Genomic DNA, 19296 nt, shown 5'->3' with positions numbered 1-19296 from the left:
ATAACCACAGATTGCTTCAAACCAACAATCTCCGTGGGATTCAACCCTTACTCACGTGAGGTATTACTTGGACGACCCAATGCACTTGCTGGTCAGTGGTACGAATTGTGAAAAGTGTGATTCACAATTTGTGCACCAGGTGATCATCGAGCTTTTGTTAGGAGGGATCAGTGGAGGAATTTTATGCCTAGAGGTCGAAATTTCAAGCGAGGTGGTTATGTCCCACAACAACATCTGGGTCAGAATAACTTCTGGAGATTCAATGATAATAACAACTAGGGAAGAGGCAAAGGAAAGCAAGCACAGATTCCACAGAATGACTTGACTTGTAGGAGATGCAAGAAATATCACCCGAATACTCCGTGTAGAGTGGGTTTGGGTGTATACTACTACTGTGGTGGAGCCAGACATTTGTCCTGGAACTGTCCGAACAAGAAGAGGGATGATGCCCGGAGAGCATAGCAGCCAGGGCGAGTATTCACTACATCTGCTATGGGTGTCGCGGGATCTGAGACACTGATAAGATGTAATTGTGAAATGGCTGGTAAAACTTTAATTGCCTTATTTCATACTGGAGCATCACACTCATTTGTAGCATTTGAGAAGGCTAGTGAGTTAGGATTGAAGATAGTTGTATTGACCTATGATTTGAAAGTGCATAATGTTACCTCTGAAGCTATTGTGACTAGATTAGGTTGTCCACAAGTTCTGTTTTGAGTTAAACAACGAAATTTTGTCCATGATTTAATTTGTTTGCCGATTACTGGTCTTGATCTCATCTTGGGATTGGATTGGTTATAAAAAAATCACATTTTATGTCGGAAGGATCAGAAGGACCATTTGTGGCGAAAGGTTATTATCTGAATTCCATTGTGGTAAACTGCAGCGGATGTGAATGTCTAGGTGTTATGCTGTTAGTTGCAAATGTGTCGGGCGAGGAGCAAAGTTTGAATCAAATTCCAGTTGTGAATGAATTTCTAGAAGTATTCCCTAAAGACATACTTGAATTTCCTCCCTCTTGAGAAATCGAATTTGCGATTGAGTTAGTTCCTAGAGCAGGACCAATTTCAATTGCGCCTTACCGAATGTCACCTTTGGAGCTGGCTGAACTTAAAGCTCAGCTGGAGGAGTTAATAAGTAAGAACTTCATTCTTCCAAGCATTTCTTCATGGGGAGCATTGGTGTTGTTGGTAAAAAAAAAGGATGGAAGTTTATGTGGCTGTGCGTAGATTACAAACAACTGAACAAAGTAACTGTAAAGAATAAATACCCGTTGCCGAGAATTGATTATCTGATGGACCAGTTGCAAGGAGCTAGTTTCTTTTCTAAGATTGACTTAAGGTCTGAGTATCACTAGATAAGAGTGAAAGATGAAGATATTCCAAAAACCGCTTTCAGAACTCGATATGGTCACTACGAATACTCAGTGATGTCATTTGGGTTAACCAATACTCATGCTGTGTTCATGGACTATATGAACCGGATATTCCGTCCTTTCCTAGATAGATTCGTCATTGACTTCATTGATGATATTCTAATCTACTCTAAGACTGAGGAGGAGCACGCGGAACACTTGCGGATCATGCTACGGATTCTGAAAGAAAGGAAGTTGTACGCTAAACTTTCTAAATGTGAATTCTGGAAGAATAAGGTGAAATTTTTGGGTCACGTAGTGAGTAAGCAGGGAATAGCTGTGGATCCTTCTAAGGTTGGGGCAATGATGGATTGGGAACGACCTACATCAATGACAGAGGTCAGAAGCTTCTTAGGTTTAGCAGGATATTATCGGAGGTTTATCAAAGGCTTTTCACAAATTTCATTTCCTTTGACAAAGTTAACTCGAAAGGATGTGTTGTATGTCTGGACATCAGAATGTGAGGAGAGCTTTCAAGCTTTGAAGCAGAAACTGACTACAGCACCTGTACTTGTGTTACTGAACCTAATGAACCTTTTGAGGTGTATTGTGATGCTTCGTTGAAAGGTCTAGGGTGTGTGTTGATGCAACACCGAAACTTGGTAGCTTACGCATCGTGTCAGCTGAGACCTCATGAGATGAATTACCCAACTCATGACTTGGAATTGGCGGCGGTTGTATTTGTATTGAAGATTTGGAGGCATTACTTATACATAGTGAAGTTTCAAGTCTTCTCTGATCACAAGAGTCCCAAGTATCTCTTTGATCAGAAGGAGCTTAACATGCGGCAAAGGTGGTGGATGGGGTTGCTGAAGGATTACGACTTTGAGTTAAGTTACCACCTAAGGAAGGCAAACATTGTAGCGGATGCCTTGAGCCGAAAGTAGTTGATGGTTGCTTGGATGATGATTAAGGAAGCGGAATTGGTGTTCAAATTTGGGGATTTGAGACTGGATATCGGAGAATTTAATAGGAATGTATGCCTGAACCAACTATAGATCTCTAGTGACTTCAAGTCCAAAATTTTAAAAGCTCAACAAGATGATCAGGAGTTACAGAAGATGTTGCCGACAATCGAGAAGGGAAAGCGATGGGGAGTTTCATGGGATGGAGACGGAATATGGAGGTACAAAGGTAGGATTTGTGTGCCAAATGTTGAAAATTTACGACAAGATATCTTGAAAGAGGTGCATAGGAGTGGATTCTCTATCTACCCGGGAAGTACCAAGATGTACCATGATCCAAAGGTAATGTTCTGGTGGTCGGGAATGAAGAATGACGTGGCATTGTATGTTTCAAAATGTTTGACTTGTCAGAATTTAAAGATTGAACACCAAAGACCACCCAAAACATTGCAACCTTTAGAAAATCAGCAATGAAAATGAAAAAGTATCGCAATGGACTTTGTGGCTGGATTGCCAAGAACTCGGACAGGATTTGACGCAGTATGGGTGATTGTGGATTGGTTGACAAAGTATACACACTTTTTGCCTATCCGAATGAGTTATACCTTAGAGGAGTTAGCCCGTCTGTATATCAAGAAAATTATAAGACTGCATGGTGTGCCTACAACTATAGTTTCAGATAGAGATCCTCATTTCACTTCAAGATTCTGGGGAGCATTTTAGAAAGCGTTTGAAACTCAATTAAGTTTAAGCACCGCGTACCGTCCACAGACTGATGGCCAATCGGAGAGAACAATTCAAACTCTAGAGGATATGTTGAGGGATTGCGTTTTAGACCAACCGGCAAGTTGGGATTGGTATATGCCATTAGTAGAGTTTGCATATAATAATAGTTACCATGCGAGCATTGGAATGGCTCCGTATGAGGCTCTGTTTGGGAGAAAGTGCCAATCTTCACTATGTTGGTATGAAGCTGGGAAAACAAGTTTGTTAGGGCCTGAGTTAATAGCTGAAACCACCGAACATATTAAGAAAATCCGAAACTGAATGGTTACCGCTGAGAGTCGCCAGAAGAGCTACACCGATCAGAGGCGGAAACCGTTAGAATTTGATGAAGGAGATCATGTATTCCTAAGAGTTACTCCAACAACAGGAGTGGGAAGAGAGATCAAGGCAAAGAAATTGAATCCTCGTTATATCGGTCCGTTTCAAATCCTGAAGAAAATCGGGCCGATGGCGTATCGGATAGCTCTACCACTGCATCTTTCAAACTTGCACGACGTATTTTATGTGTCGCAACTTTGAAAATACACTTCTGATGCTAGCCACATTTTAGAACCTGAATCAGTTCAATTGAAAGAGGATCTGACGCTTCAAGTGACCCCGATTCGAATTAACGATAATAGTATTAAGCGATTACGCGGAAAGGAAGTTTTATTAGTAAAAGTTGTTTGGAGTCGAGTTGGAATTGAGGAACACACTTGGAAACTTGAGTCAAAAATGAGAAAAGACTACCCACACCTATTTTTAGGTAACTAAATATGAATTTTGGGGGCAAAGTTCTTAATTAAGTGGGTAGGATATAAATTGACGAAGAGAAATCGTCAGTTAGAATTTTCACAAAATAATCTCGTCGAAGTATAGATCCAAACCAACAATCAACCCTCAATCAAAGTTTAATTTTGTTTGTCACAAACCCAATAAAAACCAAGAGTATTTAAACCTCAGGTCATCTCTCAAAGGAATTGCAGGGAAGTGTGCATATTATTGGTTATAGGGTATATTTTTGGGGTTTTGGGTTTGATAGACAAGAAAATAAAACTAACAACCAAGAAACTATAAAGGCTAAAAGACACTCATGGCAAGAACTAAGAGTCAAGGTTTCCTATCTTGGATCATTGACTACAACATGGTAATTACAAAGAGTTAATTGCACTTAGTTGTCCTCTGTAACACCCTACCACACAGAGCCTTATGCTTAAGTAATAAAAACAGAGGTGGCGAGGTATTACGACCTCTAAAAATAAAATTTAGTATATATAGTAGTGCGAAAAATATTTGTAACTAGGAGCCTTTGAAGAAAAAGGGGTAAATCAAAACCGTTAAATTGGAAAGCGCAACACTCCGATCGATAACGTAACGAAGCAGATAAAGGATAAGCTAACGCGAGTATATAAACAAGAGAGTACCAAAGATACGAATATCAAAGCTCAAGACTCAGTTTGCGAAGATAACCAGTCCGAGCATAGAAGTATACATACATATATAAAGTATGAGAACCCAAAGAAAACCCAAAAGACAAGTTACAGAACCTGTTTCTCCAAAATAACCTCTAAGAGGAGTTAATACAATATACATATATATAGTGGAGATAATAAGTATCTAAGTAAGTGCATAAAACTAAAATAAAGTCTCGAGAGCTAAGGATCTTTGCTAATCCAGAAGTCTCCAGCATGCCTCAGCGAGGAGCCTCAATTCCTGCATCTGAAAACCACAAAATTCGCATGGGTGAGAACCGGAGGTTCTCAGTATGGTAACAGTGCCCACATATCTAACATGTAATGTCCTGAGAAAGCCGAAGGCAATCCTAGAACTTCCAACAGATAATCAAAGCTTATAAACAGACTAAACCATAAATGAAATAGGCAACTAGCTAAGGATCTTCAGTCTAACTAACACTCCCCTTTCCAAATCCTTCGGACCTTCCAACCACCATCAGTAATTTGATATCACAAACACAATTATATCAAACAAGGAATGCACAAATAGGAAGCAGATACGACATTTAGACAATTAGCAAGGAATATAAAGTCAATTAGGCATTCCAAGCAATTCACATATAATGCATATGATGTATGCCTGTCCTAGTGGCTGATGAGTCTCAGATAGTGGAAGTGCAACATTCACATTTCATTCAATAAGCATATATGCAATCATACTCAGCTATAATTCAACAATAGCTCATCCATAATTCAGCAATAACTCAGCCATTCAGCTTATAATACAATCCATAACCAGCCACAATTTATTAACAATTACAGCCCTCCGACTCATGGCATATAAAGCACTTCCACCACCATCATCAACACCTCATACGATTACCTTTAATCATAATTCATCATTAATTCTCCCCTTACTTCACCCACATGTTACCACAGTTCCTAGCTTCTTCCCATCTCTAGGCATACTATAAGGATTTAGGACATAAAGGGTGAGAATGAAGGCTTAGAAGTCTGAAATTCGGCTTTGAAAACTCAAAAATAAGCTTTTGGTGAAAACGAGGTCACGCGTGTGCATTGTCCATGCGCACGCGTGGAAGGGGAAAAAGTTAGAGTGAGGCATGCGCGTCGCCCATGCGCACACATGGGAAGCAGAGGGTGGAGTGATGCATGCGCGTCAGCCACGTGTACGCGTGGGTGCGTTGTGTGCTCCTCGCACAAAACCAGCACAGTACCAGCGCAACTCTCTAGATTTTCTACTGAGCAATTGCATCAATACAGCGACGTGTACGTGTCAGCCAGGGGCACGCGCGTGGTGGAGTAAAAATTGAGAGTGACGCGTGCGCGTCGGCCACACGTGCGCATGGGAGCACGACTTGCCAAAAATTTTACTAAGTTAAAAAGCTGCAGAATTCCAGTTTCAAACCCCAAACTTTCGACGGGCATAACTTTTTCGTTTCAAATTATTTTCCATCCGTTCTTTAAACGGCATAAATATCTCGGATCCAATTTTATTTCTAAACAAGTTTGACACAAATCGATGATCCGGAGACCAAGATATGCTCCGTCAAAGTAGACCCAACCCACAAAATTCCATTTTCAAAACAAACCAATTTCAACCCTTTTCAAAACCAACCAAAACTTACCAAAAATCAACCTCAAGCCTCCTCAACTCATATGTTAACATTTTTATTAAATTCACAATCCACCAATCCACCATTTTAACCAATCTCAATCAAATAACTCAATTTCAAACAAAATATCATGTCATATATCTTTTCTCATCCCAAGTTCCAACAATACCAATTCCATCAATCATCAATACATACAATCAAATATCATCCTCACCATCAACATGGTTTCACCCACAATTCAATCTCAACCAATCATTAAGCATATATTAAAATATGCATATCTCTCTTGCATCATACCATCAAAACATCAAACATCCACTAATCACATACATAACCACACAATTTATCTCAACCAATCAACAACATCAATAGTTCAAACCCTATTTTAGAGCCTCTAGCCTAAGTTTTCACACCACATTACATTTTAAATACAAAAAACCAAAATCATACCTTGGCCGATTTCCCGCTCAACCCGGAACACCTCCAAATCACTTTTTCACAAGCTTTCAAGACTTCAACACCTCCAAGAATAGATTTTTAACACATAAAAGCCCTTTTCCAAGTTTTCCAAGACTTCAATCAAGCTCCAACACACATATATACACTTTCTAAATCACAATACCACATTCAAACATACCCACTCAATACCCAAACATCATAAACCAATAAATTCCACTAGGGTTGAGAATCTTACCACACCCAAGGATCAAGGAGACAAGATTAAGCCTCTCCTTCAAGTTAGTTGGATCCTATAACATCAAAAGCTCACAAATCTCAACATTCTTCACCCAAAATTTCGAAATTAAGGCTGGAATTTCAGAGAGAAAATTGTGACTTACCTCAAGAACAAAGTTGTGGGTTTTGTAGAGCTCAATGAGGTGAACACGTGACCGCAAACGGGCGACAATCGGAGCTCCAGATTAAAAGATATGGTGATTTGAAGATCAAGTAAGGGTTAGAATTTTGGAAGAGTGTTCTTCCCCCTTTCCTTACAATTTCAGCGTTTTTGAGGTTTAAGAGAGGAGAAAGAGTGCTGAATAAGGGTTTTAGGTTGAGTTTGGTTGGGCCAAGGACCCAATATGGGTCCGGTTGGCCCAATTTGACCCGTTCGGCCCAATCTTGGGCCGATTTCTTAAAATTGGTGTCAAAATTCTCGTTTTAATTTTCTCTATCATATTAAGCCATAAAAATCACATTTTTTTATTTTCTAAAATAAATTTTAATTTATGGGTTAATTAGTCATTAATTAATCGGGTTTTACATTCTACCCACCAAAATAGGAATTTTGCCTACAAAATTCGAATTCAGTTACCTGAGAATAGGTGCAGATAGTCAGTTCGCATCTCCGACTCAAGTTCCCAAGTGTGCTCCTCAATACTGGCTCGACTCCATGCCACTTTGGCTAACGAAACCTCTTTTCCATGCAACCGTTTGATACTTGTATTGTCAATTCTGACCGGAGCCACCGGAAGCGTCAAATAATCTTTTAACTGAACCGATTCAGGTTCTAACACATGGCTAGCATCAGGAGTATACTTCGGAAGCTGCAAAACATGAAATACGTCGTGCAGGTTCGAAAGATGGGGTGGTAGAGCCATCCGATACGCCACCGGTCAAACCCTCTCCAGGATCTGAAACGGACCGATGTACTGAGGATTCAGCTTCTTCGCTTTAATCGCCCTAGCCACTCCTGTTGTTGGAGTAACCTTAAGTAAAACATGGTCTCCTTCCTTAAATTCTAAGGGCTTCCGCCTCTGATCGGCATAACTCTTCTGACGACTCTGCGCAGTGAGTATCCTATCTCGGATTTTCTTGACTTGTTCAGTAGTCTCAGTTATCATCTCTGGTCCCAACAAGCTTTTCTCCCCAGCTTCATACCAGCATAGCAGAGATTAACTTTTTCTCCTATACAGAGCCTCATACAGAGCTATTCCGATGTTCGTATGGTAGCTATTATTGTACGCAAACTTCACTAGTGACATATACTGATCCCAGCTCGCCGGCTGGTCTAAAATACAAGCCCTCAATATATCTTCTAGGGTTTGGATCGTCCTCTCAGATTGACCATCTGTTTGAGGATGGTAAGCCGTACTCAAGCTTAATCGGGTTCCGAAAGTTTTCTGAAATGCACCCCAGAACCTTGAAGTGAAACGAGGATCTCTATCAGAAATTATAGTAGTTGGCACACCATGAAGTCTCACAATCTCCATTATGTATAACCGTGCTAGCTCCTTAAGGGTGTAATTCATCCGAATGGATAGAAAATCAGCCGACTTCATCAGCCGGTCCATAATCACCCAGACAGCATCAAAACCGGCCCTAGTCCTTGGCAATCCCGACACAAAGTCCATCGCAATGCTTTCCCATTTCCATTGCAGAACTTCTAAAGGTTGAAACGTCCCGAAAGGTCTCTGGTGTTTGATCTTTACTTTCTGATAGGTTAAACACTTTGAAACATATTCTGCCACATCATTTTTCATACCCGGCCACCAAAATATTACTTTTAAATCATGGTATATCTTAGTACTCCCCGGATGAATAGAGAATCTGCTTTTGTGTGTTTTTTTAAGATATCTTGCTGCAAAGTCCCAACATCTGGTACAATGATCCTACCCTTAAATCTCCATAACCCATCTTGATCCCATGACACTCTCCACTCCTTCCCTTGCTCAATAGCTGGCAACACCTTCGGTAATACGTCATTGTTTTGATGAGCCTTTAGGAGTTCGGATTTAAAGTCACTTGAGATTTATAATCGACTCAAACACAGAGTCCCAGACGCTTCTAGAAAATTTTTTGTAAAAATACGTACCGACACATAAGCCGGCATTACCGGCTCTAGTCTGACTGATACCGCATATTAAGAAAAATAACATTTTGAAAATTGAATTTATTATTTTGAAAGGACAAAAATAATTTAGAATTGAAAACTGGGTGCTAATCTTAAAGGTTTTGACCCAAAGTTAGGCCAAACGGATCTAAAATGCTAACGAGTTGGACCGGGTCTAAGTTGGGCCCAAGCCCAACATATATATGTTCTTTAAGAGGCATTAAGCCTCATTTTTCAGAAAAGAGAGAGAAAGGACAGTGAGAAGAGTGAAGAGAAGGGTTTGGAGTTTTACTATTCACCTAAACCTTGTTTTGATCATAACTTGAGCTACAGAGCTCCGATTGACGAGCCGTTTACGGCCACGCAAATCTCTCGTCAAGCCCGTCATTTTTAAATAAGTTTTGTAGGTAAGAACTCGAAACTCACACTCTAGTTTTCTGCCCTAACATTTCTGCGATTTTGGTTTTAGTTTTTGAGTAGAATTTGTGATTTTGTTTGTTTAGGGGTGATCTAGCATTGGAATATTATTGGGTTTTACCCCTAATCTCATTGGGTAAGGTAAGGTCTCACTAAACCCTTGTGTTTAGTTATTTTTGTGAACTCTAGGTTTGATATGATATGTTGTATGATGTTAGATTGAGTTTTGGTGTTTGTTGGAGTTGGTTTAAGGCTTTGGATCGAGCTTGGTGGCTTTGCTTGGTGTTTTGAGTTGTGTGAGAATCGGCCAAGGTATGGTTTTGGTTTTCTTTATGTAATATGTAATGGTTCTGAAAACTTAGGCTAGTGGACCTTAGGATTGGATTGGATTGGTTGTTGAAATTTATTGGATTGATGATGTATGATGATTTTGATGAATTATGATAGGAGTTATTGATGTTGGGTAATAAATGTAGATGGTGGGATGAGTATTGATTGTGTGGATGATAATTGTGATATAATGATTGTGATGTGATGATGTTGTCAATTGATGAAGGGTGTATATGAGGAATTACATTGTGTAAATTATTGGTATGGAATTGGAATTATGGATTTGTGTTGATTTATGGTGGAAAGCTTGAGTGAATTAAGTGTAGAAGTTATGGAAGTACAGTGGAATGGTAAGGTGTAGTGTGTGGTAGTGTTTTATGATGTTTGGGTATGTTTTGGCTATGAAATTCGAAAATTTGAGAACTTTAATATTTTTGTGTAAAACTTGATTTATGGTGAATTTTGACGGATCAAACTTGATCCTCTGTTTTCAGAATTAGTTGAAATTTATCTTAAATTAAAGTTCATTTAAAGATCTTTAAATGGATATAAAGTTTTATAAAAATGAATTTTTGTAGAGGAAGTTATGAACGTTTAAAGTTTGGTGCTTAAAACTGAATTCTGCAGATTTGAAAATTTCCTAATTCTGGAGAGGGTTGCGTACGTGACACAGTGCACGCAACGTGACCAAACCATTCGAGTTGGGCATCTCGCATACGCGAGGCACTGCATGTGTAAGCGAGCTATCAAAATGCAACCCTTGCGTACGCGAACTTTAACACGCGACACAAGCAACCCCTTCGTGTTGGACATCTCGCGTACGCGAGCAGGGATTGCGTACGCGACCACCCATTTTTCAACTGCATGCATACGCGAGGTAGGAACTTGCATACGCGAGACCCTTGTTTTGCTAAAAATTAATTTTTTTCGTTCTCAAGGGTTCTCTAACTTTTCAAACTTTCTTCAAATGCTGTTTAAGAGTACTATCAAGTGATTAGGTTCTAATATTATTAAAGATGAGATAATGACTTATTTTAGTGAATTTATGTATGAGTTTAGAAAATGGTGGTTTAGGCTTGGTATGTCAGTTGGGTGATTTTTATTCTGTGAATTAATGGGGAACTGGGTTGATGATGAACTTGAGATGTTGGTGATGGACTTAAGTTATTGATGTTGGATGATGAGATTGGAATGAGTTTAAAAGAAATAATGCTATGAGCTGTGCTGTATTATTGAATTGTTATGATTGGTAAGTCGCTATGCACCTCGGGCAAGGGCTGTGGCAGTCTCCCGCTTGTCGAGGTAGCGATGCCGGTGTAGGGGCCGAGGCAGTCTCCCACCTACGTTGAGATGAGAGGGCTGAGGTTGTATCCCATTCGCATAACCTTCTCTGCTGCATGAGTGTGCAAAGCCTATATCTCTGGCGTAGCAGACTCCCTGCTGCATGAGTGTGTGGAGCCTATATCTCCAGCGTGGCAGATTTCTCTGCTGCATGAGTGTGCAGAGCCTATATCTTTGGGCATGGCAGGAAGGCTACATCCGGGAGGATGTGTCGAGTTGGCATTTATAGACCGACAAGTGATATCACGAGCCAATAGGAAAGGCATTCATCATATGCATCTTCTACCTATTTGTATGCTTTGCTTAATTTCTGTTATGCCTAAATGAATCACATGTTTACTTGCTAATTGTTCTATTTGCTTTACATGTACTTTACTTGTCCTTTACTTGTCTGCATTACTTGTGTTTTCTGCTGGGATTGAGGAGGTTCGGTAGGTGGTGGCGATCACGGAGGGTAGGTTGATGAAGGCTGCGGGACAGCGGTGACTAGTATTAGTTAGAAATCCCTTAAGTAGATTTCCCTATTTATGGTTTAAGTTTATTTATTTATTTATTTTTGTTAAGCTTGAACATCTGTTTTCGATGTGAAGTTCTAGGATTGCCTTTAGCATCCTGGAACCTTACATCTTATATATTGGGGACTGTTACCATACTGAGAACCTCCGGTTCTCATACCATATGTTGTTGTTGTTTTTCAGATGCTGGTCATAACCCACTTCAGTGAGTTGCGAGATGGTGACAGAGCAGAGTATGGTTTCGTCTTTGTTTTATTCTGCTTTATTTTGATATAGTCACTCTCTAATCCTTTGTATTTATATAACCTTGTTGCCTTAGAGGCTGTATTTCTGAAAACTTTGAGAGATAGGTTGTTGCTGTTTTAAACTTCAAAACTTTGTTGTATTCAGTTTGACTAGCTAGCCTAAACTCTGCAGGCTGTGACTAGTTTAATTTAAGTACTACCTTTTGTATCCTGGATCTATCTACATATATATTATGTCTGGTTCTGTCCGTGCCTACGCGTTATAGTTATCGAGTGTGAACGCTTCACATTTCAAAATTCCGCTTTATGCGACTTTGAGCTTTATTCCTTCATTGGGCTTCTAGTTATATAAATTCTTGGACATATATTATATATTATAAGCTTTAGAACTGTCATGGTACCTTGGTATCCTTTGCTTTACGGCTAGAGGTAAGACTTAGGGTAACAGGGTGTTATAGAATTAAACAAATCAAAGATTACAATCATAGAAAGAGAATAATACATACAAGAATGAAAATAGTGGTTAATATGATGCAACCACACAATTAGGTTCAAAAACTCACAAGCTTATGTATTCTTAGCTCAAAAAACCATGTTCCACAATGTATAATTCAAGCAAGTTAAATGAAGAACTTTTACTCAAATCAATTCGGATATCAATACCCTATAGATAAAATTCTTGGAAAATATTATTATTTTGACCAAGCTTATTATATATATGCAAATCAAGACAATGCAACTAAGAATTCTAAAAGACCTAGTACTAGAAGAAAAATAAATCAAATGTGAAAGTGTTTGGATTAGAAATTTGTCACCCAAAATTGGCTGATTGGTCGGACAACCTCCTTACACTTAAAAGTTTGCACCGTCGTCGGTGCATTCAAAAATGAGCAAGGGGGTATGGCGACTTCATGAATTGCCATCTTCAGCTGGTGGATCAACTGGCTGCTATATGTTCTTTCTTCTCGCTTCCCTTTTTGCTTATAGTGAATTATCCTGAAAGATAGAAAACAGGATAGTAAGACGATTAAATGCAAAAGCAAGAAGGCATAGATTGTTAGAATAAGGTAAGAATCACTAAAATAAAGTGAGTTAATAAGGTTGTGACATTGATGAAAATAATGTGTAAATTCCAAGTTGCGCACGATTTAGAACTCACACACTAGCATTAAAAATTATGTCACAATTACACAAAAGAAGCATGCACTTCACTCATTGTAGTGTGCTTGAAATACTTCAAAGTAAACTTGTAGGTTAAGACAAACAAACAAGTAATAAAGGAACATAAAAGTATTCAAGCAAGAATCAAATGACTGTGAAATGGATAAAGGAATGGACATTGATTGATGTGCAATGAAACTTAATGAACAAAAAAAAACTATGAAAATCACACATCAATCAATGACACACTTTGAATTTTGGTTTGCATGACATAGTTGACATAAAGTGGGGAACATGGTTGCTATGCAATTTAGGAAAAGTGAAATAGAAGTTAAAATCAATCACATAGCAAGTATGATCCATATAGCTTGAGAATTTTAAAAAGATGTCCCTAGGTGAGCTTGCAATCCAATTTAACAAATGAAGCATTATGCCAAAATGACTAGTTTCAAATATGTGTAGAGCACATAGTTAAACAATTAAGGGTTGACATATCATTAAGGCATAAGCATAACATATGGATGCATATGATCAAGCAACTCAATGCATTAAGATAAATGCATATCACCCAACATCAAGGAATTACCCAATCAAAGTTAAAGAATTTAAATCACATGGTGGCCAAAACATGCAATTCAAAGATTTAGAATGCTTTGAAGGCAACTCACAAGTACTTGGTATTTAAAAATATAAAGCATAAAGAATTCAAAACCAAGTAACAAATTATAACCTCAATAAAGAAATCCAACAATAAACGATTTCAGCATCAAGAAACAGCAAATCAAATCAATAATCCAACACTTATCCACTAAAACAGAAAATTAAATAGAAAATTAAATGAACTGATTAGACTAAGCCCAAACCGGACCCAAGGTCCAACCTATAAATCACCGAAATGAGCTTTATTCCTTCTCATTTATGAGAAACACCGAGAAGAGAGATTTACACAAGGGAAAAAAGGGGTAAACGTCATTGAAATTCAATCGTCCGTAACTTTTAATCCGGAGCTCCGATTAACAAGCCGTCAGTAGTCATGTGTTCGTCTCGGAATTCTCTTCAATTCTATTTGGACAAAGTGGTAAGAAATTAGCATTTCTCTCCCATTTCTTCCTCTTCTCAATTTTATGATTTTAAGGTTTGGGTAATAAATTTGAATGATTTTGATGGTTTAGGTGAACTCTAGCAGTGGATAATCACTGTGTTTTGTCCAATAGATCTGCGGGTAAGGAAAAAAATTGTTAAAAACCCTTGTGAATCATTGAAATCGTTGAATTAGTAAACCCTATGATGATTATAGTGATATTGTTTGAATTAGATTGTGTTCTTGTTGATTTGGAGTACAATTGGACGGTTTGAAACGAAATTCAGGTGATTAAGTTTGAGGAATTGACGTTTGAAAGTTTGGAGCTTGTAAAAAGAAAGGTTTTTGAGGTGTTCTGAGCTTAAGGAGGAATCGGCCAATGTTTGATTTTGGTTTCTTGTAGTTAATGTTTAATATCACATGAAAACTTAGGCTAGAAGACCTTAAGATAGGAATGAACTGAATGAATTATTGATGGATTATGAAAATGGTATATGATGTGTGGTTTGATTTTGTGAATGGTTTATTATTGGAGTTGGTTGATTGTTAGAAAAGATTTAATATTGGAATTAATTTGATTTTGAAATGATTTTCTATTGGAAATGATTCGAATGACTGAGAGGTGTGTGGTTTGGTGGTTGGGACCCTTGAAAGGTGGCAAAAGTTTGAGTTTCAGAGGAGATGCTGCTGAAATTTTTATAAAGATTAGAAGCTTCTTTTGGAGTTATTATTTAGAAAGATTTGGTTTTAAGGATAATATGTTTTAAGTTTGATTTATTTAGAAAATAAAGAATTATTTTTTAAGTTTAAATTATAGATGAACGAAATGGGAGGTGTGATTATGAGGAATGATGATAGTAATAATGATGAATTTGAGATTCAATGAGATATGTAATGATGATGATAATGAATTTAGGAGCATATGAGCCTTGCAAAAATTGAGACAAATTGTTGACCCTATGTACGTAAGTTGTGACCGAACACTTTGACTCCATGGGTTCCCCCTTGGGCATGCATATATATATGAATCTGAGCTTGGGGCTTTGTCTCTCCCCATGGATGAGCTTGAAATTTTTTTCATGGATATTATTGAGCTTGGGGATGCGCCTACAGAGAGACTGTCCAATGGTTAGCTACCAGGACATGTTGGGTTGGCTGTATAACCGACAGATGAGCTCATTAGCCTTAGGATAGCCATGCATCATATGCATCCGTATGTTTTGCTTGAGTGTGCATTATTTTAGTTTGCTTAACTATTTAACTTTGCTTATCTGCTACTTGTTCTACTTGCTGTAATTTCTCCTCTATCTGTGTTTTCCTTGCTTGAATTGTATGTGTATGTTTTCTGAGAGACCCCTCTTGGCGGAGTTGTGAGGGGGTATGTTCCACTGGTGATTCAGAGCATTGGAAGAGATAGAAAGTGAAGTGTTAAGTTAAAGTTAGATTTAGAACTTGGATATCTTAGATAACTTACCTAATTTCAGGTTTAGTTGAATCTTTAAGCTGAAATCTGAGTGTTCGAGTTCTAGGAATGCCTCTGGCTTTTTCAGGACCTTTTATATTAACTATGCGGGAACCTTTACCATACTGAGAACCTCTGTTTCTCATTCCATATGTATTTTGTTGTTTTTCAGATGCAGGTCGAGAGGCACCTCGTTGAGCGTCTAGAGACCTTCTGATGCGAAGATTATCGTTGGTAAAGAATTTCAGAAAAATAGTTACGTTGCAAGTATAGTTCTAAACTAACAATGGATCCTCAAATCAAAATTTAATATAGTTTTCACAAAGTTCAACCCCAATAAAGTAACCGAAGTATTCAAACCTCGGGTCGTCTCACAAAGAATGGGCAAACATGTGCATCAATATTGGTTAGAATTCCGGTGTTGGGAGTCATAAACAAGAATTTAAACTACTAAACTTAACATGCAAGAAATCTTAAAAGGGTAAGAAACTAAACCAAACTAAAACAAGAATTAAGTAATTGGGATTTTTGGGGTTTCAAATATGTATAATAAAAGAAACTCTTGGCTAGGCATGGGAATTGGGGCCACCATCCTTGTCTAATAACCATATCTAGACAATTATGAAGAACCAAGCTCATTAAGTCTACCTCTATGCTTGAAGTACGTACAATATCTACTTCAAGATTGAAGTACGTCAAATGGTTTGATCAATTTCAACTCATAAGCCCTAATTCAACTACTAATTGACTTAGTAGCAGATTGGTGTCAATGGGTATCAATTTGACCACAAAGGTTCTCAAATCACCAAATCAATTAGACCCAATGACTCAAGTTCACCCAATCACCTTAACATAGGCCAAGAGTATAGAAAATTACTCCATATTCAAAGGAAACATTTCATCAAATACATGATATGAATTAATAAAAGACATATTCAAATTACAATTTAATTGGAAATCACAGATACCCTCTAACAATTATCAATGGAAAACAACTCAAATAACACTAGCAATCATAGAAAACATCAATGCACTAGTAGAAATTCAAAATCCAAAAAGTTCATAAAATAGGAAGAAAAGAGAAAATAACAAGAAAACATGAATTCAACACAAGATCTAAACAAAATTATAACTTGGGAACTCAAATTTAGTGATTGAAACTAGAAATTAACAAAACCCAATTAATTCCCAAGAGAACATATATAGGCACAAGGGCTAAGGCAATAGCAAATCTAATCCACAATTGAATTGAGTTATTAAATATTTTTATAAACTTGCAAGAAGAGATGATCATAGGTGAAAACATGTAATTGAGCAATCGAACCCTCACCGGATGTGTATCCGCTTTAGTCACTCAAGTGTTTAGGGTTGATTCTCTCAATTCTCCCCTAATCATGCTTTCCAAGATTTGTTCTTCTTCTAACAATTAACAAATATTTCGTGCATGCATATACAATTATCATGAGGTCTTTTCATAGGTTGTAATGGGGTTAGGGTCAAGGTAGGATGCATATTTGGTCAAGTGGACTTGAAATTTGAATCCTTAATAAGCTTAGACTTCCCACCTAACCTATGACATCCTATACAATTTCAAAGCTAACATAACTACCAAATTTTCACTTTTTCACATACTCATGCATTTCCTTTTCATTTCACAACACTTATGCATTGATTCTTATTGAACTTTATTTTGGGGTATTTTGTCCCCTTTTTATTGCTTTTCTCTTTTTCTTCTTTTTTTTCTTTTTTTTCTATTTTTTTCTTTTGTTATATATATATATATTTTTTTTTCTTTTTCTTTATCATTCATTTTTTTTCTTTTTTTTTCAAACTAAAATATATATAAGAGCATCAATGCATATGGTTTTACATTTAATTAACACATGAGTATGTACCCAATTCCCAAATATAGAAATACAAAACAAAAACACCCTTTTCTCTCAACCAATGTCCCAAGTTTCCCCACACTTGAATGACACACACACTAGCCAAAGTTAATTAAAAATCCAAATTAAGGACATTTATTATTTTTCACTTCAAGGCTTGTAATGTGCTGAAATTAGGAACAAAGTGGGTTAATCGTAGGCTCAAAGTTGGCTAACAATGGAAGATAAAAGATAAGACTATTTGGGTAAGTGAGCTAAATGAAATGATGGCCTTGATGAGCGGATAATTTATACCCTTTTTGGTATTGTTTTTACATAGTTTTTAGTATGTTTTAGTTACTTTTTATTATATTTTTTATTAGTTTTTACTCAAAAATCATATTTTTGGACTTTACTATGAGTTTGTGTATTTTTCTGTGATTTCAGGTATTTTTTGGCTAAAATTGAGGGACTTGAGCAAAAATCTGATTCAGAGGCTGAAAAAGGACTGCAGATGCTGTTGGATTCTGACATCCTTTCACTTGAAGTGGATTTTCTGGAGCTACAAAAGCCCAATTGGCGCTCTCTTAATTGCATTTAAAAGTAGACATCCTGGGCTTTCCAGAAATATATAATAGTCCATACTTTGCCCGAGATTGGATGGCTCAAACTGGAGTCCGAATCCAGCCTAAAACATCTTGGCGTAAAACGCCCAAACTGGCACCAGAATTGGAGTTAAACGCCCAAACTGGCACCAAACCTGGGATTTAACTCCAGGAACAACCTAAGCACGAAAAAGCTTCAATGTTCAGCCCAAGCACACACCAAGTGGGCCCCCGAAGTGGATTTTTGCACTATCTGCACTTAGTTACTCATTTTCTGTAAACCCTAGGTTACTAGTTTAGAATAAAAACTAATTTTAGAGACTTATTTTACAGTTTTTCATAATCATAGACCATTGTACACGTTTGGAGCCTGGCTTCACAGCCATGCCTAGACATTTTTCACTTATGTATTTTCTACGGTGGAGTTTCTACACCCCATAGATTAAAGTGTGGAGCTCTGCTGTTCTTCATGAATTAATACAAGTACTATTATTTTTCTATCCAATTCACGCCTACTTCTTCTCCAAGATATACTCTCATACTTAATTCAGTTAAGTCAGAATAAAGGGGTGACCCGTGACAATCACCCAATCTTCGTTACTCGCTTAGCCAAGATCGCGTGCCTGACAACCACAAAGCGATCTACATGATGTTCAACGTAGTCATTGGATGACAGCTGGAGTATACTCTCTTGGATATCTAATACACGGACCGAGTCTGTGAGATTAGTATCTTCGTGGTATAGGCTAGAACCATTGGCAGCATTCCTGAGATCCGAAAAGTCTAAACCTTGTCTGTGGTATTCTGAGTAGGATCTGGGAAGGGATGACTGTGACGAGCTTCAAACTGGCGAATGTTGGGCGTAGTAACAGTGTGCAAAAGGACAATGGTCCTATTCCGACGCTAGCGGGAACCGACAGATGATTAGCCGTACGGTAACAGCGCATATGGATTTGTTTTCATTCGAGAGGATCATAAAGCTTGCCATGGAAGGAAGTAACACATGGTTGGAAGAAGGCAATAGGAAAGCAGAGGTTCTGAAGCAACAAAGCATTTCCAGATGCTTATCTGAAATTCCCACCAATGAATTACATAAGTAAATTTATCTTATTTTATATTTTATTTATATTTCAATTATCAAAACCTCATAACCATTTGAATCCGCCTGACTGAGATTTACAAGGATGACCATAGCTTGCTTCAAGCCGACAATCTCCGTGGGATCGACCCTTACTCATGTAAGGTTTATTACTTGGACGACCCAGTGCACTT

Source organism: Arachis ipaensis, chromosome B8 (assembly GCF_059453495.1).
Source record: "Arachis ipaensis isolate K30076 ecotype BB chromosome B8, ASM5945349v1, whole genome shotgun sequence".
NCBI lineage: Eukaryota > Viridiplantae > Streptophyta > Magnoliopsida > Fabales > Fabaceae > Arachis > Arachis ipaensis.
The sequence above is the reverse complement of the archived record's forward strand: the minus strand, read 5'-3'. Positions refer to the sequence as shown.